Raw genomic sequence first — 24642 nt, 5'->3', positions numbered from 1 at the left:
CTGCATGCTGAAGCTTTTTCTCTTTTCCTAGAATGTTGTTTGTTTACATGCCTGCTAATTGTTAAAATTCAGTAATCTCTAGTGATCTTACTTTTATTTGTGTAAATTAGTAAAGTCTTGCTGCACAAATTATAAAGGCTTTGCCATGCAATTGTACTAGGCTCAGCTATTTCATTTAAAAGTCAGTGTGCTCCAGTCCAATTTTTTATTACTGTTATCTTTAGTTCTGTGAAGCCTTGGAACATTTCCCAGTGTGGATCTACAGAAAGTTTCCCAGGAAAATGTATAAAGAGCCTGTGTTCTGCTTTACTCTGCAGTGCCTATGTGCTTTTGGTGAGCTAGGTCTTTGAAGACCCAGCCCATGCATGGAGTCCAGTCAGGCTGAAAAATTTAGCAATTGAGACATTTTACAATCCAAAATCTCTTTTAAACAAAGGTGTGGTTTAGCAGGACTGGCTGCTTCTGACCGCTTTCAGTCTCTTATTATTGCAGCTGCTATGATGTAAGGCTGAGTATGGTAGAGCTAAAGTAGCTGAGGCTCAGGAAGAAATGCTGAGAACAGCTGTTTTACTGTAAACATTAACAAGGGTTTGACTTCATTTGCAAGCTGGGAGCATTCACAGTTTCTGCACAAATAATACTTCGGGAATTTGTTCTAGATATTCACAGCACACACAAAAAAATTATCTCTTCTATACATTACTGCAGATTTGAAAGAAGCAAATTCTCTACAGAGAGATGCATTCCATTAAAATCAACAGGGAATTTTTCACATTAATACACAGCTTCACACAGACGATACAGACGTACACACAGGAAAAGAAGCAATATTTATCTGCTTTAGCTATTTCTAAAGCTCCTATCACATTAGTGTCTAAGTGCCAATTAGATACCAAAAATACTCAGTTGTAGCAGACACTGATGTCTGCTGATTATTACAGAGCTACAAACAGAATTCTATCCAAGAGGGCAGAGAGGGATTTGAAGGCTTTCCCCCTCGCTCGGTGCTGCAATTCATGGATGTTAGGAAACAAATTTCAGACCTCATTTCCTTCATTACATTCTCGGGGCTGCTTTATTCTGAAGCAAATGAAAAATCTCAGACAAAGTGACCTTTGCAGGGAGCAGGGGACATTCACTGACATCACATGCATCTGCATATGCACACACAGGCATACGGGCCAGATCCTCCAGACACTGAAAGCTATTTTTTCACCACATTATCACTGCAATGGAGTCTGTGAGGCAGCTCAGCCAGCTACTTGCGCATCAGCCAGTGCAAAGCCTCAGCTGGTTTGCAGCCACTGCAGAGACTGCAATGGCTCTTCCTTTCCTGAATCCTTGTGAAAGGCATACAGTTTAGAAATGGCTGGGCAAAGCCTATTTCTCATGGATTCCCAGCTACCAGAGTAATTTCTTGGGTACAGTGGTAACCCCTGCAAAATTCAGTAGCTCTGCTGGTGTTACAGTTTACACAAGGGACCACACTGGCAAGGAGACAGCCCTAGGATGATGTAAGGATGGCTTAAAGCTGCATTTTCACCACCCTCTCTAAAGCCTGCCAAGAACTGTTTGGCCAAAGCTTGGAGCCTGGGCAACAGTCCCTACTTACGGACTCCTTCTAGAAACTCCCCATATTAAATATAAAGCTATATAAATCTTCACTATCTTCTTCATTTGCTACTATTATGGTTCACAGCTAAATAGCATTCACTCTGCTGAGCCCTTTGATAAAATACCAAGGCAAACTTGGAATCCAGAAGGGCTTGTTAAAATTCATCACTACATCATAAACTTGTGCCCATGCTATTGGATATGCAACCCTTCAAATGAGAAATAAAATTACCAATTGGACATGTGATCTTCTTAATGTTCCCAGGACATTTCCCACAAATCTGGAAGTATTGAATTTAGTATATCTCTAAAATGCAAAGCTAGTTAACTATATTGTGTTCTTAAACTGTTGTTTTTATGCAGGATAAGGAGAGGGTTTTGGTGTCTGTCCTGTTTTATAGTGTTAATCTCTTGTGCAGTGAAACAGCTACTGTCTCTTCCCCCAGAATGGCTATGTTTCTTCAGATTATGATTTGTTTTTATATTTTGGGATGAAACATAAAACTCTGTCTACCTGGTACGGCTGTAAATAATGCTTCTCTTGCATCCCTGTATACAGTGGAAAACAAAAATATTCTGGGTGCCATTTATTCCTGACCCCAGATATCTTTTAATCTCTAATTAGAGTTTCACCATCCATGTGTGACAATGGAGGCTTTGAAATGCACCTGGAAACATATCTCTCTTTTTTCCTTCCTTCCTCCCTTCCTCCCTTCCCTCTGACAGGATTTCAGACCTCTGGAACCACATTTATTGTGAGTTACCTTTCCCTAATCACACTTTTTATTGTACAAATGTTCAAAAGATACTCAGTTGTTTGCCTAGATCTTGTAACCAAAACAAGGCGCTAGCCTGTCCTCTTCCACTGCCCATGCCTATAATTTCTTCTCAAGCTGAATGCTGAATGGGGCTAAAGCCAGCATCCTATTATGTTTGGAACCAGGTTCAATCCAGGAAAATGATACAAATGAACCTGGGAAATAAGCTGCTGCTTGAGAAAGTAATAAAACATGTTAGACTGCTCATATGTAACTGGAGATGGAGGAGTTGCTTCCAGAACAGGGTCTGGAAAGGACATACTGGCACCTGTGTAATTTGTGAACCACTGAAGTCAAATTCTTTCCTCTGTGTCTTGGCAAGCCCAGTGATCAGATGAGATGCCGTGGCCTGGCCAAAAGAGAGAATGTTCTGGCACTACAGAAAACTCTTCTATAGACAATTTTTCCTGTGTTAGTAGCTCTCCTCATCACCTCAAAAATGCTTCCTGAACCACCAGCCCAAGCTCACTTTCTTCAACTCAATGAAACATCTGTCTCCACCACTAGAAATATTCAAACAAAGAGTGTGATGAAACACCTTACAGCACTGGCCAGAGAATAACCCTGCTCAAGGCTGGCAACACACATTGAGGCAGCTTTATCAAGGCATGGTAATTCTGAAGGACATTGAATACTCTGTGCCAAAGCTTCCTGAAAAAACTAGGTCCAAAAGTTTTGGTGTTGTATTGAAATTCCTATCCATCCTTGTAAGTAGAAACATTTGGTCTTGCTGTCTGTTCCCATTTAGTAATGTCACCTAGAGCCTTTCTTGCCTACAAGCATGCCAGACTGATGCAGCTGCCCACCAGAAAGCAGATTAAACCAACAAACTGGGTAACTCACAACACTAGGCCACACTGGTTTTCCTCTGTTAAAAGCAGGACTGTTAAGGTATTTAGAGACCTGAAAGAGGCTGACCTCTACATATACAATTCAATGCTATTGATTCACAATCCAAATTACAAATACTTTAAAAAAATTTAACCCAATCCTCAATTCATCAGAAATAAAACCTAATTTCTTAAGTAAGTGTGTTTGAAAATCAGTCTGCCACTTCTGGCCCTCACTGCTGTCCTGCAACTCATGTCACCATCATAGCCCATTTCCAAATGTTTTTCACACCAGTGAGACACCCCTGGTCATAAAGAACTGCACATTTACCCCTTCCCAGTGCTCCCTTTCAGAATGCTGAACCAGTCAGGTTTAAGTAAATCACTGCAAAAGTGTAGAAGTTTAGGTCAGAAATGGAATCCCCAAAAAGCTAATTGTATTGCTTACCAGACTGTTCTAGTAAAAAAAAGGGGGTGGGGAATGGGTGGAGGGGGGAAAGATTCTCTGATTTTCCTAATTTTCAAAGTCAGTTTTTCTCCAAATATAATCCAAAACTTCATCTGTAAGGGTATGTATTTATTCCAATCCAGGCAGTGTTAGGAGAAAATGCATAAAACACCAAACTGTGTAACAAATATTTTTGATTAGGAAAACAACTCCAATCTAGCTTGCTATCTGAAAACAGGGATTGTCAAACTTCTGTAATGGGAAAATGGCTGCATTCTGTAACAGGCCAAAACAAAAATGTACCCTAGCCAAAGATAAAGTTTGATCTGATTTAAGAAGCTTTTCATTTTAAAGTTATCCATAAGAGCCAAAGGAATAACAGAGCACTTGTAAGAAGGAATACAAAAAAAACCCCATCAGTGCCAAATACCTGGGAAGAGAAATATGATGGAGACTGTGAACCTCTGAAATAGACTTCTGAGGTGATAGCCTGATGATCAGGTCCTGTATGAAAATTAGTTACACAGAACTTCAACCCCACAGTGCCAAAGTGAAAGGTACTGGATTCCTAGAGGGGAGTTCAGAACCTCTTGTTCTGGGTCTAGATTTCCTATATAGAGCATGGGAAAAAGTAGGCACCTCTGAGAACAGTATTCAAAGCATCTGTTTCTGCATTTTATCTAGTGACTATTTATATGAAATATTTAAGAAGAAGGCCAGAAAGGGAATCTCAGGCTTTATCTGTCAGATGGATGCCTTAACCAGCACAGTCATGCTTTCTCTTACGTTTTCTCTACTCCCTGTGACCCCCCTTCTCTTTCTCTGGACCAATGAACATAAAATTATTTTCTGCAGCATGGCAGAGTTTCAATAGGAAGGGTGGAGACTGCCTGCCTCCAAAACAGCTTGCAATCTGGTGGTCAGGCTGGTCTCCTGGGACGTGTGAGTCGGAGTCTCCTCACGCACAGAGCATTCCTGTGCTCAGAGACAGGAAGCAGTGAGGGTGCACTTGAGAACTCACCTTTTTCTTTTTCTTTTTTTTTTTTTTTTTTTTTTTTGTAAACTGTAGCTGCTATGATACAGATAATAAAAGGAAATATTTAACAATAATCATGAAAATTACCAACACTTGTAGACATCTTTAATCTTTGAGATTCCAAAACAAACAATGGACTATGCTGAAGCAACTTTGCCCTTTGGACTTAGCAGAAGCACCCAAGAATGCAGAAATGGGCTTTGCTGTACTTCTTAAAATGTTGTAATGCATGTTTTTTTTGGTGAGCTAGATCAAATCTGTAGGCTGAGTCAGAAGAAAATTCTGCTTGCACGGTATCCTTTTCTGTCCACTCTGTGAAGACTTGTTAATACCATTTCAGCTTTAACCTTCTTCAGCTCCTTCTGCTGTTCTTCAGCAAAACTACAGAGTTGTATTTAAGCACTGTGCAGGACCTCAGAGGGTCTTACCCACAGGTATGTACATTTGAATAACATGGTTTCCTATATGAGTTTATCATCTCCCAGGGCATAATGCAAGCAACAGTTCACAAGCTTAGTCTAAGACATGAAGAATGCTACTTAACTTGTTACTGGAAGTTCAGGAAAGAGCTTGAAGGAAGCAGAAAATAAAACATGTTGGATTTTGTCCAAGACAGTAAGAATTAACAACCTGACTTCCATCAGCATACCATGGGATCTACTGTAGCTACAGCTATGGCCGGTTGACTGCCAGGTTGTTGGTTTTGCATGGATTTGACAGTTTTGCAGGTTGATCCACTTTGAATCTACTTTAATTCCTAGTCTGTTTAAACAAAAGAAAAAGAGGAGGAATTTCTTAGTCTGCACAGTACGACTCCTGCTGGCAAAACTCCACAGAGCTCACTGAACAGTAGGAAGGGAACTTTCCAGAAAATGGAAGGCTCTTTTCCCTGCCAAAGCAACACTTGCTGCTCAGACAATGACAGTCAGTCAGCCCCAAGCTGTCTCTGTGCTGCAACCACCCAGGAGTCTTAGCAGGGCAGATCCTATTTCCAGGGCTACTCCATCATCCCCCTAGCTCTTGCACTTACATGAGATGCAGTCATGATGGCCCCTTGCGGTGCCTTCGAGTCAGCCTTTCTGTGCCAGTTGCTATGCATTAGCAGACCTTGCACGCTGAAGGAACATGAGCCAAATCTATCTCTAGTTTTTTGACTCAGGAAGTTTATGTAATGCAGGAAGTTATGGCTTCCCAAGTCCTTTCCATAAATAGTGTCTTTGGTGAGCATTTTGCTCCTCTACGACCCACTCGAATCACGGCCAGTTAGAGTATAAATAACTTCATGTCTATATTTAAATGTTTAGCTGAATATGAGCCTAGGTAAGATGTATCTAAAGATAGAAAGATTCATAAAATTATGGGTTGGGAACCTTTGTGCATACCTTAAAAACTAACAACTAGTGATATTTTTCTAATAGCTTCAACAACATTCTACACCAATTCCTTCTTTTTCCTATTTAAATGTAGAGCATTTAAGACTTGTGAAATATGTGGTTTTACTTTAGAGTTTGCTGTAACTTTTGCTTTTGTTTTTTTTTGCCATACCAACATATGTGGCATTCAGTGTTATGCATTCAGGATGATCAGTTTTGGCTATAATAAAGGAGGACTTCCTTTAAAAGACCTCCCTTTACCAGCAGAAAATCTCTAGCACACAAGAGGGGAGTAAAACGAATGTCACCCATTCTGTGTCAGCCAAGATTACATCCTAAAACCTTAGCATGTATTCCTTTATCCCAGATTCACCCAAATTCCTACTGCTATATCTCATTATGGAATTAAATATTTTGAATAATTTAGACATTGAATACCACTCAGTTTGTCTCTCACAAGCAAACACACAGAGACACATATATGAAGTAATATATTCTCACCACTTGTAACTATGAGCCTTTATTGTAACAATGGCTACACTGGGAAAACACATATTCTCATTGCATCTTTGTTAGACATGTCATTTTATATACCTGGGGATATGACATGGGCTGCACATACTATTCCAAAATGAGGACCTTTTGAGAGGGCAAGATGTGCCTACACTCTCTGAGCACACACGGAATAAGCAGGAGCAGCAGTCCCTGCAGCCTGTGTTCCACTCTGACTCACTTGCATCACACAGCCTGTGTGTATGCAAACAGGACTTCAGCCAGCACTGTCCAACTTTGATACATACTCATGGTGCCTCTTGCTGCAACTTCTGCTGCTATGGATTTGGATGGGATCAGACTTTGAGCAACTAACCTAGACACAGAGTAGGATGGGACACAAGGGTTCTCAGTGACTAGAGTTTGGAGCTGCAAGACTCTCCCTCACTCTATACAAAGGGAGACTGTTCTGTTCAGAACAGAACACCTCTGTTACTTATCATCTAGCTTACTCCTATAGCAGAGTCTAACAAATACACATCTCTCCAACAAACAGAGGATGGAAGAAGTTGAGCATGCAGGGGAGGACTGCTTCACATTCTACAGAGAGAGGATGGACAGTGACTGCACCACTTTAGATAAGGAGTCACTCTGTGCAAACAATTGGAGCCTGCCCAGGACGATGATGGGCTTTATCCTCATGTCCAAAAGCACAGAGACCTGTTCACAAAGCCTGGACATTCCTGACTCTTGCAACTAGCTTTGCAGTGACTGCAAAATTGTCAGCTGGCCAGCTCAGATGTGCTCAGGTCCACATACCCAAATGGTGCTGCCCTGAGATCTGTCGTGGTTTGACACTGGCCAAATGCCAATGAAAGCTGTTCACTCACCCTCCCCTGTTACAGCCGGACAGAGGAGAGAAAAATTTAACAAAGGGTTCATGAGTTGAGATAAGGACCAGGACAAAACATTCCAAGGGAAAAACAGGCTCAACTTAGAGATACAAAGTGAGTTTATCGCTAACAAAACCAGAGGAGAATAATGAGAAGTAAAACAAGCCATTAAAAACACCTTTTCTTCATGCAATCTCTCTCTCCTTCCCACCGACAGCAGAGGGAGAGGGGCCAGCAGTCTTGGTCACTTTGTCACCCAAGGTTTGCTTCCACTGCTCAGGAGAGGAGTCCTCTTGTGAGACCCTCCCACAGGAGACAGTTCTCTGTGAACTTCTCTGACATGAGCCCAGTCTCATGACCAGCAGTTCTTCCAAAACTGCTGCAACATGAATCCCTCCCACGGGCAGACAGTCCTCCCAAAACTGCTGCAGCATGGGTCACTGGGTCACTCTTCCACGGGGTGCAGTCCTTCAAGGATGGGCTGCTCCAGCCTGGGACCAGGGCCCTCTTTCTTCACTGGGTCTCCCACTAGACCACAGCCTCCTCCAGGCATCCACCTGCTCCGGCATGGGCACCTCCCCCACGGGCTCTGGGTGGATCTCTGCATCCCCCACGGATCCCATGGGCTTTGGGTGGATCTCCGCATCCCCCATGGATCCCATGGGCTGTGGGTGGATCTCCACATCCCCTGTGGATCCCTGTGAGCTGCAGGTGGATCTCTGCATCCCTGTGGACCCATGGGCCACAGAGGCACAGCTGCCTCACCATGGTCCTTACCATGGCCTGCAAAGGAATCTTGGCTCCAGTGCCTGGAGCACCTCCTCCCTCTCCTTCACTGACCTTGGTGTCTCAATGTTGCTTCCCACACATACACTCACCACATATTCTCCTGTCTGTCTGGAATTTAAACTGTACCATTACTTTTGTTCTAACCTCCTCTTAAATATGTAATCACAGAGGCATTACCATCATCTCTAATTGACCCAGCCTTGGCCAGAGGCAGATCTGTATTCAGAGTCATCAAGAATTGGCTCTACCAGACATGGGGGAAGCTTTTAGAAGTTTCTCACAGAAGCCAACTCTGTGGCCACCCCCCACTATCAAAACCAGGCCATGCAAAAACAACACAAGATCCTAGGACAGTTACCCAGAAAGTATGCTCAGAGAGAAATGGGCCAAGGGATTAATTGTACCTGGTGCAGAGGGCCTTCAACAAAGTTATTCAAAAGAGATTTCACTTTCTGACTTACAGAACCTTGCTGAGTACAAGGAAGAATACAAGGACATCATGACACAATGTAAGCACTGAACATGAGATTCCTGTATTTTCTGCATTAGGATATTGATTACAGTTTGATCAGTGCGATCTATCTTATGCTCTCCTGGTCATGCTGTCCTACCAGACAGGGAGGCAAACATGAGTATTTCATCAAGCACTGAACTCCTGATGGATAGAGAATAAATGAGTTTTCGATCAACTCATCAAGGTTACCATGTCCTCCAAAACTTCTATACTGAGGCCCATGAGAGCCTTTCCATTCAGAATGGATGCTGCAAATAGAGTTCTACCTAGCAACATCTTAAAAACACCAGGGTAGGCAGAGAGTCTGGCTTCCTAATGGGGAGACAAGTCAGAGTTTATTTTGTAGCAGAAATCACAGCATGCTCAGAAAATGCAGATATGTGAGTATATGGCCACCACCAATGGTCATTTCTCTTCCCCATTTCTTGTAGCCACTCTTTTCATTCCTTGATTTCCCTCACGACCCAACCCTTCAGCCTCTCATGAGTGATGTCTTATTCCCCAGGAACGTTCATTGGCTCCAGTCCCTAAAAGGAAGCCAAAGGCTAATTAGTGTGATTTTCCAGTCACTGTGTTACATGCATTTGGTGGGAGCTCTCTTCTACTATGCTAGAAAAGCTTTTCTCCTATCAATGCAGTGTCCCTCTGGGCACTGTAAGAAGTTTCTCCCTCTACATCTACAAGATGCCTATTTTGGCACAAACAAAAAGCCCAAAGGAAGTTTTCCAAAAACAAAGGAAGGTGAGGGGAACGTAACATAAAGAAAGTGCCAGCACCTAAAAATTCTGAAAAACGTAAAAGGCCACATTATTGTAGGGCAGTGTTCATTTTGCAATTAGCTCATTACTTTGCAAAAAAGCCCAAGGAGAGCAATAAACTATTTATCCTGAGCAAACAAATAATTGAGGATTTGGGCACTAATAAGAACATAGCAGAAGGTTTGGGAGGCAGTCATGTAGAGACTTATTAATATGATGAAAAGGAACAGAAATACTTTTACATTTTGCTATCTCTCCTCCCATCAATTCCTATTTCTCACTGTCCACCAGCAACACACCAAGTTTTGCAAGGAAGAATCTGCACTTGCAAGGCCAGAACTCCTGTCGAGATATCTCTGGAGACCTGGAACTTGATAATGTCTAGCACAGGTTGAATCTTTACTGTTTGCCTACAAATCAAAGCAAGTTTTTCTTGCCCCAAGACCTATTAGCTTCCCCTTCAGTAGAAAACCTTTGCATAAATTAAGCCTGTATTTTGTAAAGATGGATAAGGGATGAGGAGACCAGTATGATACAGATACAATAGGGCATCAATAATTTTAGCATAGTCTCGTAGGCTCTTGCCTGGGTCAGGTAAACTATAATGTGCCAGGTTAAGCCTAGTATTTCTCAAAAATATCAATAAATGTCCAGATCATCCTCTTCAAACAACTGTCGCTGTAACTGGCAGATCATCCATTTCTGATGTAGTAGTCCAGTGTTGATACAGCTAGAAAATTAATTATACTTCTAATTAGTGTGGATATATGGTAACTGTATTAAATTAGAACTTCTGATCTAAGACAGAACACAAATTAGTATTTTGGTCAAAATTTAGAACTTTTGAAAATCTCACCTAGTATGGGTAATAATACCACATACTGCAACAGAGATTCCAATTAGCTTTTTATATTAAAAAAAATGGAACTGCCACTATATCTATTTTTAAAATTCAGTTATTTTAGTATCTTTGAATAAATTGACAATAAAACATTTAATGATCAACAGCACTACATAAATGCTAGTGGACTACAGAAGATAGAAACTAACATAAATTGCAAGATAAAATTATTCCATTTTACACTTGCATATGTGGTTTTGTTTCCAGCCAACTACCAAAATAAGTAAATTGTTTTGTTATGAGACTATTATTTCATACAAAGGTCTTCAGAAATGTCACAATTTATAGCAACTAAAAATGCTGAAAGGAGATGATCAAGATAAATTTTTCTGTTTTGAACACCCTTGCTAACAAAATCTATTATACTGAATTCAAAAGCCCTTTATAATATTATTTTGCAACAATTAGTCTGCTTAGTTTGTTTATTGATTTCTCTAAATACTGCCAGTGAAACAAAGCTGATCTCTGTCAGGGTTGCTTTTAATCAGTTGTGCTTTCTGAGTCCCATGTATCTATGTACATGCATCCTGCCTATTACAGTCTCAGATCTTACTGGCAAAGTTTTGCATTTGTCAAGACCTGGTCAAATAGAATGTTAGTTACCTAACACTTGATGTTACAAGGCCTTGGTTTAGTTGCTTGTAATTTAAATTTTCTGTGCCATTGAGCCTCAGGCTGAAACAGTTTACAATGTCACCATAAATATCTCTGTCTTTTCTGAAGAATTACTTACAGACAATGATATTGCTTTGTCAATGCTAAAAAACCCTTACACTTGTTTGCAGAAGGTTCAGTACCTTGATGCTTCGGAACTGTATCCGAAATGAATTTAGGGCTTTTCTTTGCTTGTGTTTATCTCAAAGAGAGATAAAATTACTTCATGTTTCTAGGAGTTTGTGACTGGTACACCCTGCTCAAGACTCCTGATAATATGGTTAGCATATCTAGCACCATTTTATGAGGCAAAGTCATCCTCTGTGACAGAGCGAGTTGTGTATGAGTTTCCCTTCCCATCATTATCAGGCCCTGAAGTTCCTGTGAACCAAATACACAAAGCAAACAGATTTCTTCTTCCCCTCCTTGCCAGTATCAAGATTCCTGGGCATCAGGCTGATTACTTCCTTCCTTATTGGCCTGGAAGGTCCCAGGTCCCAGACACTGTCACAGGACAGGGAAGCCCAACAGCAGCACAGAAAGCACTGTCTTAGTCACAAGTCCTAAGGGGGAACTTGGACAAGAAATGCTGATAAACAGCGAGACCCATGACACCCCCGTGGCCAAGGATGTCTCCACAGTCATTTGCTTCCTCTGAGGATTAAGTGACTTGGATTCTTTATGTGATTTTTCAGTCTAAGTTATACTGGTTATATAGACACTGCAAAATGTGTCTAAGATCTAGTCTGATCTGCAGAGGTCTTGGTGACTAGAAACCATAAGTTAAGTTAGGGTCTAGGCAATTTGAATTCCTAAATTGTATTATAAATTCTGTATTAAGCTATTTATAAATTGTACTACATCGATTCTGCTTGTAGAAATCCTACAATTCTAATAACAAATTCTGCACTATACTAGCCACAATATCATATTGAGAAAAGTTTTAATTGTAACTAGAGTTTAGAGCCGTCATCACTGTGCCGAGGGCCCCTAAAACAATAAGAATCTGTCTATCCCTTTAGTGTTTTAGTCTCATCAAAATTAGTCATAAATGATAATTATTATGCTATGTAAACAATCAGCTTCATCCCCAAACAGAAACTGGACTGTGAAATAAACTGTAAATTCACAGCAGAAAAAAGTGTAGATGCTAGGTTATACACACACTGCCTACACAGCAGCTTAAGCCCTGGAAATTTCAGCTCCAACACACAGTGACTTGGATTTCATTTCCACCATTCTTGGTGTCACTTCTCTTTCATGGAATTATAGTTTTCACTTACAGTGGTGATTATTGATGTTACGTAAGTCTGCATGCAAATAATTAAACTGATCATTCTGGTTTATACATGATTGGTGAACATTTAAATCCAGCACCTCCTGAAACTTGGAAATGTTTCTCTCCTAGTGATGTTACAATTGATCTTGAATTGGTCATCTGAAGTTTGACTCCACAATTTCTATAACGTTGTTTTCATCTTACTCACTATTGAAAAGACTAGCTGTTCGTAGATGATCACAGTAAATTTTCCAAAATCAAAATCCTGGGTTCTTCTTCTGATAAAATAGGCACTCTTTGGAATAATCCACTGTCTTCCAATACAAAAATGTACATATTGAAACAACTGATTTTATTTGCCTGACCCTCAAGAATTAGGTACCTTAGCTTTCTGTACTGTGCCAGCAGAAAACTAAATGTCCCAATCAGAATCTCAAAAAGGATTAGTGGTGATCTTGCACAAAGATGCATAATGGGAGAGAAATGTGAAATGCTCTTGAACCCAGGGCTTGCATCTTAACGGTGAGAACTCAGAGTACCCAGGTGAGTGAGTCCTGCCCCTTCTTGTCAGCCGTTTTTCTGGAACCATAAATCTTGTGCTCATTTCAGCACAAAGGCATAGAGCCAACAGGAAGAAAAGCGCTGTCCCTACCTCAACCAGTTAGTTAACTGTTAGGGTAGGTTCCCAGGGAGGAAGAAGATGGCATAATTGAACCTTCTTGGAAGGTAAGACAAGAGTTCTGGCACAAGGTAAGGCAACTACCATATAAAAGGTGGTTACACCCTACAATCCCATTTGAAGAAATTAGATGTGATTCCTTTTGTAGTTTTCAGTACTGAAACTATTGTATAGCATAAAAATCCATTGTTAAACAGCTGCAATATTACTACCCAGAAATGGCAGTATTTTAGCCATGAATAAGCAGCCACGTGGGATATATGCAACTGGAAAAAGGGGAGAGGATCTGATTATTTATGAAACATTTTTCTATCATCAGGATGAAAGACAACAGCAAAATGTAGTATTTTTTGCCTATAGTTTCATATGCTGCCTAAAAAACCTCAGGTAAATAATAATAATAATACTTTTCCCTAACTTCCTTGTTTTTTCCCCTATGAAAAAATGCAGAAATTTACAATGGGCTTGGCTTTGCTATCTTGATAGGAAGCCATCTGCCCAACAAGAAAACAAGAAAATTATCAACAGAGTGGATTTTTACTTGGTGCTACAATGCTTTTCATATTAATGTCATGAGCCCTCCCTTAAAAGCATCCATAATAAACTCAACAGGTAATTTGTATTTGAGGTTTGGCTTCTTCCCTTGTGACCATCTTTAACAGACACTTGCTTTTAAATTAACTGGAGGAATGACTGTCAACTAATACAGAACCACATACATTCTCTTACTCGATATTACCAGATACTTTATATCATTTTTTTATATTTGAAAATGCAGTGATTTTTTTCTTCCACTTTTTTTTTCCATTTCACTTGCATTCTCTTTTCTATGAGCCATAATAATCAGAGGAGTGGATTGAGAGCTGTCGCATAGAGACAGCCTCCCTCAGTACCTGCCCTGAATACTAATTAAGTGCTTCCAGTCTGCAGGCTGGGACATGGACTCAGTCTTACAAGACAGCCCAAGGCTGAAAACAAAAATGAAAAGCTCTAAACCACACTCAGCAGAATGGGAAGCATAAGGTTGCAGGGATGCTGTATTGTGAAAGTTACATTCATGAATACAGTGAAAAGGACTAAAAGAATCTGCTGTGATAAAAGATGCAATGGATCAGGGAGATTTCTTAGGAGAGCTGGATATGAATTCCAGCTTTCGTTTCATCTGCAGTATCTGCCATCTCATTGTTCACTCCCCCTTTTATAAGTAACTGCTCAATATATTACGTGCAATAGGAGTAGTTAGTATCGTACCTTGTGGCTCCTCACTATTAACCTTTTGTCATGTGGAAAATCTAACAGTTCTGCATTTTAATATGCATCTAATTCATAAAAATATTACCTCATATCTGTGATTTTAATAGCCTTAGTAACTTAGTCTGAAGCTTTACCTGTGAGATTCATGATTAGTGAAGGTATAACTCCTTTGTTCTGTAGTATCCCTTCCTACCCTGAACCAACAGAGATCCAATGGGAAGACTGAAAACATCAGGCAGCCAGGAGTTTCCTGTGCAATTTCTGTGCAAAGAAGCTTGGACCAAGCAAAGTCAAAGCTGATTGTTGAGCTGAGTGAGAATGCAGTGAGGGAGAGGTAAGGCACTTTTCTCAAATACTGTATAACTTGGTTATGGAAGACTGAGTTTGCTTCCTTGTTCAGAATCTTAGAAGAAGGAGTGAGAGATTTTGGTTATTTACATTTTGTTTCAGTTGTGTCTGTCTCTTGTGCCTGGAAAATAAGCTCTAGTTTCTCTGTTTTGCAAGCAGAAGCAGATTGGGGTTCAAGTATTCTCTTGAAGTAAAAGAAGATGACATTTTTTCCTTCCAGCAATGAATGTGGAAGAGCTCTGTTAATGTGCATGTTTACCACACATCCAGAAGATATAAATCTCTTTTGATGAGCTGTTGGCAAACCAGAGCTAGGGTAGAATCATTGTCCCACCTTTGAAGTTGAAAGATGCTTGGATGTCACAATTTCTAGGGACTCTTCTGGGCATAAATCTGGCAAGTGGACTGCCCTGGAACGAGAGATACCATCTGGATAAGCCTATTCTGATGATGTTTGATTTCTAAAGCCCAGGATTGGATGTCCTCAATTTTTTTTTCTTTAAAGAGAAAAACTCTGTGAGAATGAACACAGTTTGCCATGAAACTGATGCTATCAGATCTTTCTGGTGCACAAAGAAGCACTGTAGCCTGGTTGACAGAAAAGGGAGCTGGTTAATGTAAATGGTAGGCTATAACATACTGATTGCAAAGTTTTCTCTATGTTGGTATTTTTCACCTGAGAAACATGAAGTTCAAAAGCAGTTGATAACCCTTTAAAGGTAGGGGAAGTAAGCAGAGCAATACCCCCCTTGGCTTATCTGAGAGCTTCTCAGTCTGCTCAAAACCAAAAGAGAAGCATATCAAGAGATGGAAAAGCAGACAAACACCCATTGAGAACTACAGAAACATTTCCAGGGTGTGCAGAGGTGCAGTTAGAAAAGCAAAATCTTAGCTCAAATTGAAGTTGCCCAGACATGTAAAAAAAAAAACACAAGAAAGTGTTCTTCAGGTATGTAAACAACAAGCAGAAACAGAAGGAAAATACTGGCCCATTGTTAACTAGGAGAGGTGAATCCGTCACCAACAACACTGAAAAGGAAGAGGTTCTCGGTGCTTTCTTCACATCTGTCTTTACCAGCACTGTTGGGGTGCATGCCTTGGGAACAAAAATCCAGGTTGATGCAAACACAAACCTACCATCAGTAAAGAAAGAGTTAGTATGTCAGCTATCACAGGAGCTTGATCCCTACAAATGGAAGGACCCTGACAATAATCACCCAAGGATAAGAGAGCTGGCTGATATCATTGCAAAGCTGTTCTCTCATGGAGACCAGGGGACATCCCAGAAGATGGGAAGATGGCTAATGTCACCCTCATCTACTAGAAGGGCTTAAAGGAGGATCCAGGAAGTTACAAGATCAGGCCCTATCAGTCTTACGTCAGTCCCTGGGAAAGTTATGAAAGAAATTATCATGGAGGCTATCACAAGTCAGATGAAACGTGATTGGGAAAAGCCAGCATGGATTCAGCAAGGGCAAGTCATACTTGACAAACCTGATCACCTTCAATGACACAAGTGACCTGTTTGGTAGTTGTGGGGTGAGCAGTGGACATTGTCCATCTGGATTTTTCCAGTGTTTTTGAAATGGTTTATCACAGCCTCCTCCCAGAGAAACTCATGTGATCTGAATGGTGGGTGGGGAACTGGCTGACAGGCAGCACTCAGAGGCTGGTGGTGATTCGCTCCCTTTCAAATTGGCAACCTTCCACAAGTGTAGGTCCCCTGGGATTGATATTTGGCCAAATAGTGTTTAGTATCTCCAGAAGTGATCTGAAAGATGGCATCAAGTGTACTCTGCCAAAGTTTGCTGATGATACCAAACTGATTGATGAAGTAGACTCTTCTCTAGGGAGAGCCAACCCTCCAGGAAGATCTGGATGGGCTGGAAAAGAGGGTTAACAAGAACCTTAGGAAGTTCAACAAGGACAAGTGTAAAGTCTTGCACTTGGAAAACATAATCCAGGACTGCAGCACAGGCTGGTATCTACTGGGCTGGGGAGCAGCTCTGTCAAAGGGGTCTGGGAGTCCTGGTGAGCAAGAAGCTTAATCTGAAAGAAGAGTATGATGCTAGAGTAAAGAAAGCCAACAGGATGCTGGGTTGCATCAAAAGGGGCATCAGCAGCAGAGATAAAGAAGTCATTCATTATCCCGCTCTATTCAGTGTTTGTCAGGACACACCTGGAATGCTGTGTTTAGTTTTGGTCCTGCCGTACAAAATAAAGATGTGGACAGGTTGGAGAGGGTCTAGAAAAGGGCCATAAAGATGATCAAAAGGCTGGGAAGCCTTCTGTGTGAGGAAACTTTAAGAGAGCTGGGTTTGTTCAGCATGAGAAAGGACGGAGAGGAGAGATCATCATGTGCCAGTATTTACAGGGCAAAGAAGATGGAGACTCCTTTTTATTCCAGGAATTCCATGGAAAAGATGAGAGCTAATGGGTACAGGCTAATCCTGGGGAGATTTCTGTAAGGTACAACAGGAAAGTTTTCACAATGTAAACAATCAACCATTGGAATAGTCTCCCCGGGGAAGTTGTGGATTTGCCAGAGTTGGACAGTTTAAGATTTAGCTGAACAGAGTGCTGGGCCTTCTTGTCTAGACTGTACTTTTGCCAAAAAAGGTGGGGCCAGATGATTCTCAAGGTCCCCTTCCAACTTGGTATTCTGTGATTCTATTATTTAAGAGTTGCTTGGGTTTGTTTGATTGGAAACCAATCACAAGTTTTGGAGCAGGCCAAAAGAATAACACATTCATCAAAGTATATTTGGTCAGTATTGGATCCAGTCTTCGATGTGTTGATGGAAAATGCATCAAGTCCAAACTTCAAATGCTTATTTTGTACTTCAAACTCTCCTTCTCTGGTATAGATCATATTCAAAGTGCATATCATTCTTCAGTATAAAATTAACACATAATGTAACCTGTGTATTCTGTAGTGGACATAGCTTGATCTTCTGTCTACACTAAATTTTAGAAGCTGTCTAAGCACATGCAAACTAGAGTCCTTTTGAGACCCCAAGTGGCCTCTGTCAAAGGAAGAATCTGAAATGGGGCAAAAGAAGTCTTATTAAGACAGAGATTCTGAAAGTAATGCTTCCCAGAAGGCATGAACTACTCTACAGTAAAACTGATCTTTAATAAGCAAGTCCTCTAGATATTCACCTGCAGACATTAAAAACAAAGATAAGACAAAACCATTGCCAAGCATTCAATGATAGCCTAAGGACTAATGAAGATCTGAAGGACTGCAACTTGAAAGGCAATGGTCACAGCCCACCAAGAACATTATGTACTTTCTTGTTCTACTGAGAAATAGGTGGAAATGATTCAGAAGCCTAGAGACACAAATTCATCCTGAATATTGAAAGGATGCACTACTGTTCTCTAGCAAAGAATGGAGAATTTCCTTCTACTGAGGTATTTGTCCTAACTACAGAAATTTAAATCCAGTATGTGTATATTTATTGAGTGTGGGCATTTGGGAAAAGAATACGGGAATATAAACTCTTTCTCCTGGCAATGTCTTCTAAGATTGACATTTTCACAATGGCCATGTATTGCTCTCCACGCGTTTTTTCAAGATAAAGGCAGTTCAACACAGAATACTCTGAACTGGAAAGGATGAGGATAAATGAACCAAATTCTTACATGAAAGCCCATACAGGGATCAAACCCACAACACTAGCATTATTAGCACCATGTTCTTATCAACTGAGCTAATCCCAGGGGTTTCATGAAAAAGATACCATAAGTAGAAGAGGACAAGACTTTGGTTCTGTTTCTAGTCAGAATCCTTACTCTTTTGAACCTTTCAAAACAAATGACTCAAAAAACAAGGCAAGATAAAGCATCATCATGAGAGAAATAAAACCATCTTCTCTTTGGCTTTAGATCTCTCACTTATAATCATAAATGCAAATATATCTATATTCAACTTCGTTTCTAACTTCGGATATCGGGGCAATTTTTATTTATTTTAGAAGGGGCAAAAAGAGGCACAATGTCAAGAGGGGTTTGGTTTTTTGCATTCTTTCTTGATCTGACAGATTCTTGTTGTCTTTGAAAGTAGCCAGTTCCTAAAAGAGGACTGCTGTTAATCCCAGAAATGGAAAGATTTCCTGCAACAGCCAAGTTTCACTAAAGCCCTGAAATCAGACTGTGGCTTTCAGCCACAGTGGCTTTCAGCTCTTCCTAAAAGTTGCCTGCCTTGGGCTGAAGAGATCTCAGTGAATCCAGTTTTTCAGACGAACAGAAAAGGAATTCACATTTCCCTATTTAAGTTCTTATACTAGCCCAGTCTCTGAGATATGAGTTTCTGAGAGAAACCATCTTGTCTAAAGGCCATCAACAACACAAAATATCAAAGGAACATTGAGGAAATGTTTGGACACTTCCCTAGATTTTCTTGAAAAATTCCAAATACTTCTGAACCAAGAGCCAGCCATGAACCACAGTGAGTCTGTCTGGCCATAACTACTCAATAATTGGCAGCTACAAGCATTGAGAGAGCCAAAGAATAAACCTTTCCTCCAAACATGTTCAATTGTTTGGACACTGTCTCTAGGGGCTGATGACACTTCTCTCAGTTTTAGACTTGCAGTCTTGCAGCCAAAACCACAACAAGACAGGATAGGATGCAGGAAATAAATCAGATGCCACCCTTTTCTGGAAATTATTTTTCTGCAGCTATTTGGCAACATTTTTAGGTTTGTGGACCGGAAGGTTGTTAGACTGAACAACTCAGGAGACAAGGATGGAACAAATTTCATCATTGGAATTGCTATGCATTCCTGCTCATCTTCTCCTACCCAGTTTAATATCTGTTATCTCTCCTTTAGGGCTTTTTAAAAATTGTCTTTAAAAAAGCTACACAAATGGTTGAGTGAGGAGACAGTACTGGATATCTGTGCCACCACATTTAGATAAATCTTTAATGAATGTAATCTTTAATGATTCTTTAATGTTTAGAATATGAACTAAGATTCCTATTAATATTTTCTTCCCCCAAGTAGTGGTGTGCCTTGTCTTCCCACAAATTATTTTCTGGTTTTTCCTATCTTCCTTATTTTTGGTCTCTCTCTAAAGAAGGATTGATGCAGGCAGCCACAACAATCCTCAATTTGCACAATGCTCCATGTACCAGTAACCAGAAAGTGGTTTCCTTAAAAATTCAAAACTAAGAAAAGTCTGCCCAAGAAGAATGCTGAACCTGCCACTTTCCAAAAATTACTCTGTGTGCTGTGACACAAATGGAAGTCACACTCACCCTCTATGCCATTTTTTCCCCCCCAACTATCTTCATTTTTTAAATTGACCGAGTAAACCAATGAACAAACCAACCTAAGGTATCTGGTGCCAGCATGCCAATTCCATCTGGCTAATTGTTTCTACTTGTCCACTTTTTTGTTTTCTAGAAGGCACACTTAATACCATCTTTTAAAGCTTTATACGGAATGATTAAACTTAACTGTACACACTTGGTGGGCAAAATAAAGACCTTGCTTTGCTTCTTTTTTCTCCCATGTCAAAACTCTTACCCCTCTTTCTCCGTCTAAAAAAAAATGAAAAGGTTTTAATTGATCACTTGCTGTGAGTGTACCTGACTATAAATATACTTGCAAGGCGTGTCACAAGCCAGTCTGAAAATCATCTGCAGTAGTATTCCCCTGAAAGAGGATAATGCCTGAATTTCTATGCAGTGACAGGTATATAAACAAGGTTTCCTGCCAGAGGAATGGGTGATAGATGAGCAGAATCTTAGCACCAATAGCCCATGCTACAGAATGCCTGGAAAAAAATTGAAGTCAGAAAGTGAACTCTAGAGCTACCTGAACTATCAGCAATGGCTTCAAAGGTGTTCTCTTGCTTAAACATGATTTTTATTAAGTGTAGCTTCAAAAGCTAGGCCCTCAACTCTGAGGGGTTTATGACAGAAAGATGGGATCTATCGGTTTCAGAAATCTGGTAACCTAAAGTTGTCTTTAAACTTTGACTTCCCTTACACAAAGTAGTAATTTTCCTGGACCCTCATTTAATTCAGAGAAAATGATTCCTAGAGATGATAAGGCAGCAGTAACTGATTATTTGATATTTCCTTTACAAGTACCTCCAAGTACTTGAGCTGCTGGTGATGGTGAAACCTTGGCCAGGCCAGGTTAAGTGGCACATTGCTATAGATGAATGATCCAGTCGGTCTGGATGCAAGAAGCTTAAGTCCCTGCTTGTTGACCAAACAGATCAACAGATGCAATAGACCATTGGAGCACCTTCTCTTCCTTTCTTTGCTCATAATTACAGGAGCTGGTTTCCTTCATTTCTTCTGAGAAAATGAAAACTTCTGCACTAGAAACCCCTTAACAGTTCAGTGTCAGGGATAACACGCATATACCCCTTCCTGGTTCACTCTGCATTTAAATTCTCCCCCTGTGTGAAAACAGGAAAGCAGCTCCTTCATGCTGCTTGAACTAACAGCTGTGACTTGTTAGATTACTGGAAAGAAGAACTCTTTCTCTTCCTAGTAGGGGAGGCTATAAAATCCAGGGTAGAGAGCAGAAGGAATACATTTCTCCCAGGGAAGGCAGCAAGAAACTAAAAAAGAAACCTATAAGTGAAGGAGGTGGCCATGGCTTCCCTACAACTTCTTCTAGTCTTACTTTATACGAGAATTCCTCCTTTGAAAGATTCCATGAAAAGCACTGTATTGGCCACACCTACATGATTTTTAGGAGAGCTCCTATCTTTTTAGGTTTAAGTGGAGAGGCTTAAGACAAAGTTCTTAAGCTAAGAATAGTACCCCGATGTATTCCGGATACATCAGATTATATATTCTGGATGCATCTAAATACAATGTATTCTGGATCCCCTAGCGAAAGGTTTTCAATACCATATCCCATTAACAGTTTCTAATGGCATAAAGGCAGTATCTGTGTCCTGGAACAACAAACACTGGGAATGCATGTGCCATATTGAGAAAGGTCAAAATGTCAGGAACCTACCCTCAAGATTTTTTAAAAAAATAACTTAAAATTTTACAAATTTCTTTCTTTCGTGAGAAAGGTTTCTTCTGAAAACCAATGTCTAGTGTGACTATCTGAAAATAAAATCTCTGATAAATAAATTGGTTTCATTGCACTTAGATTGTAAGTTCAGTATCCTTCACAGCAGCATTTATAAATAGGTACAACATTTACCTCTGTGCAAATGTTTGGAATATTGCGGTAATTTAGCTCACAGTTTTTAAAAGCAGACTGAATATTTTATTAGTAGCTCAGTTACGTCAAGAGCTCTGTCAAAGCTAGAAAGTGGTAGAAGGCAATATTTTTGTCCCATTAGAACTGCTCATCTGTCCTTTAAATTATTTCTTACACCTGGCATTTGGGCTGCATTTTTCTTTTCTGGAAATAAAAACACTTATTTACCCTAAATTACAATGTGAACTACTTCACTTAATGTTTTCCTTTACTATTTGTCTGGTTTGGAGTCTAATCATTGCAACCCCTTTTAAGGTAGGATATGTTTTTATATTTCATATCATATTTAATAGTAAAGTCATAATAACTTAATAAAAATCTAAGATGATAAATGTTAATGTCTCAGCACAATGTGTCTGAGAAACTGCTCTCTTCATGACAGCACGATAAGGATTACAAATTTCTCTGTCCCATAATTTAAATCCAAACTCTCAAATGCAGAAAAGCATATAGCAGTACTAAACAGCAGTTCAGGGAGTGATGAAGTATACCATGCCTAGCTCAAACTTTAGAAGGAATGCAGTCAGTCAGCTGGTAACTCATCACAAAGCTGTAGTTAGAAATTCAATTCTTGAGAAAAATGTTACCAAGCGGTAATAAAATCAAACAAGAACTTGGGTTTATTCTTCATCAATAAAACAATAGTTTCTGAATCATATCAATATCATATCAATATCATGTGTCAGTTCAATCCTGGTACACAGAATGGAGAAGTACAGTACAGGTAAAAGAACATGCACCATTTCCATCTTCCAGAAATCACTTCTGAGGCTCCTATAATGACAGGGGTTTTGTTAGGCTGAACTCAAATGACACCGAAGTGAAACACTCTTCATACAAGGAAAGGCACCCTCCACCCCATTCTGCTCCCTCAAGAAGATCCTTGCCAATTTGACCACTAAAACAGTTTTCATTCTGACTTGAAATCAGTGCAGGAAAACTAAAATCCCATCAAAGCTCATCTCATGGCCAATCTTATCAGAGAAAGTTGGGAGAGTGAAAAATATTTCAAAAATGAAATTATACTACCAGAAAGGAGTGAAGTAAAAAATATTTTTTTCTCCTCCTCCTTAGGCAATGAATGGAAACTCAGAGGCATGTGATACATAATAAAATACAATAATTACAAACAATTATTACTGATAGCTCATGATCCAACAGGAGATAGAGAACTTTACCTATTAAGTGGGTATGGGTGGGCTCAGTCCTCTGTCCTTGCACATATCAGCCATGGAAACCTTGCAGCCCATACTGGAACCTGGGTTTGAGCAGACAGTCATTTTGCTTTCCTGTCCTGTACCACAGGACAGAAACCATGCCAGTACTTAGCTTTTCCTTTTGCCTATTCCATTGTATCTCATTACCAGCTTTTCTGGCTTTATTCTGTTTTACTTAATAATTTTACAGCAAAGCTTGTGCCACGAAATACTTCCTGACACATCTGTACATGGAGAGAAAACCTTCCTTTAGTGCTCTTAGAAGAATGACAGAAAACCAAACGCACACAGCCTTATTTCACAAGCTTTGCTTTTTAACTTCATGACCATCTTTAGTCTGCTCTAAATTTACAAAGCTTCACCTTGCAAGCCATTAAGATTCCTTGCACCCATTACTGTATCTGGAAGACAGTTCTAGAAGTTCATTTTTCTGATGGCTTGAGAACTTCTTTCAACTTCGTGTCTAAATGCATTATTGATTAATTCATATCCATCTAATCTTATCTTTTAACTTTAATTGTTCTTCTCCCTACTTGCTATTTGCCCCCAAATGTATTACTAGAAGTAGTCATAGCCTCTTTGAATCTTCCTCTTGGTCAGTCAAACCAAGCCCTGTTCTTCTAATCTCCTTTCAGCAGACTTTTTAATCATTCCATTAAAGGGCCTTGAAGACCTTTCTTGGGTTTGTTCCAGTTAAAATTCACTTTTTTTCTCCAGTAAAGAAACTCAGTCTGATACCAGTAATCTAGATGAGATCTAACACTATTTTGTCTTAATTGTATCAATATTTTCCAATATCCAAGGAGAAATCTGGGCTTGACTTTTACAAGACCTTCTTCATAGCTGAAAAAATACTACCAGTGCATTTATCCTATTAAACACAGAGGTTCAACTTCCTGCATTCCTGCTGACCAGTGAGCCTCCAGCTCACAGCAGAAGGCCCTAAATGCATGACTTTGCAGTATTAATTTTTTTTCTCATTGTGATGATTCCTGCTGACTGTAATCTGTTATGGCAAATTCTCCTCAATATTACTAATACCTTCTAACTCTCCATTATCTGCAAATTTCACAAGCACAAACTGGGTTTTGAATTAGGTTCATTAATGTGAAATGAGTAAAGAGAATCAGTCATAAGATTAATTTTGAAAAATGAATCAATAAATCAATTCTCTATGTTTATACAACCTCTCCTTCAAAAAAAAAAGTCATTGTAAGTCTTCAGATAGTTTTAAATTACAAATTGTGTCCTCTTCTGCTTAAATTAAGATCTCCATGAACACAGTTTCAAATGTTTTGTTTAAACCCAGATATATCAGGTCCACTACACTGCAGTTTTTGAAGAAAACCCTCATCCTATCAGAGAAATATGAGGTTTGCTTGATCTACTTTTGCTCAAACTATCTCATATTTTATCTCTATTTATCTCTATTTCCATGATCTTGATTGTTCCTCCCTTTCAAACATTTTCTAAGACCTTGCACAACATCAAGGTCA

At 39.8% G+C, this 24642-nt stretch overlaps 1 long non-coding RNA gene across 1 annotated transcript in view; it reads left to right on the top strand.

Moving 5' to 3' along the window:
• LOC116998362 overlaps positions 1-24642 on the top strand; it is a 34886-nt gene that overhangs the window by 4183 nt on the left and 6061 nt on the right. Inside the window, exons 2-3 of the long non-coding RNA XR_004418366.1 lie at positions 13565-13690; positions 14513-14666. This is a non-coding gene — a long non-coding RNA (uncharacterized LOC116998362). The remainder of the gene's footprint in view (positions 1-13564; positions 13691-14512; positions 14667-24642) is intronic.

The sequence above is a fragment of the Catharus ustulatus genome, chromosome 6, assembly GCF_009819885.2.
Source record: "Catharus ustulatus isolate bCatUst1 chromosome 6, bCatUst1.pri.v2, whole genome shotgun sequence".
Lineage (NCBI taxonomy): Eukaryota > Metazoa > Chordata > Aves > Passeriformes > Turdidae > Catharus > Catharus ustulatus.
This window is presented reverse-complemented; position numbering and strand designations above follow the sequence as displayed.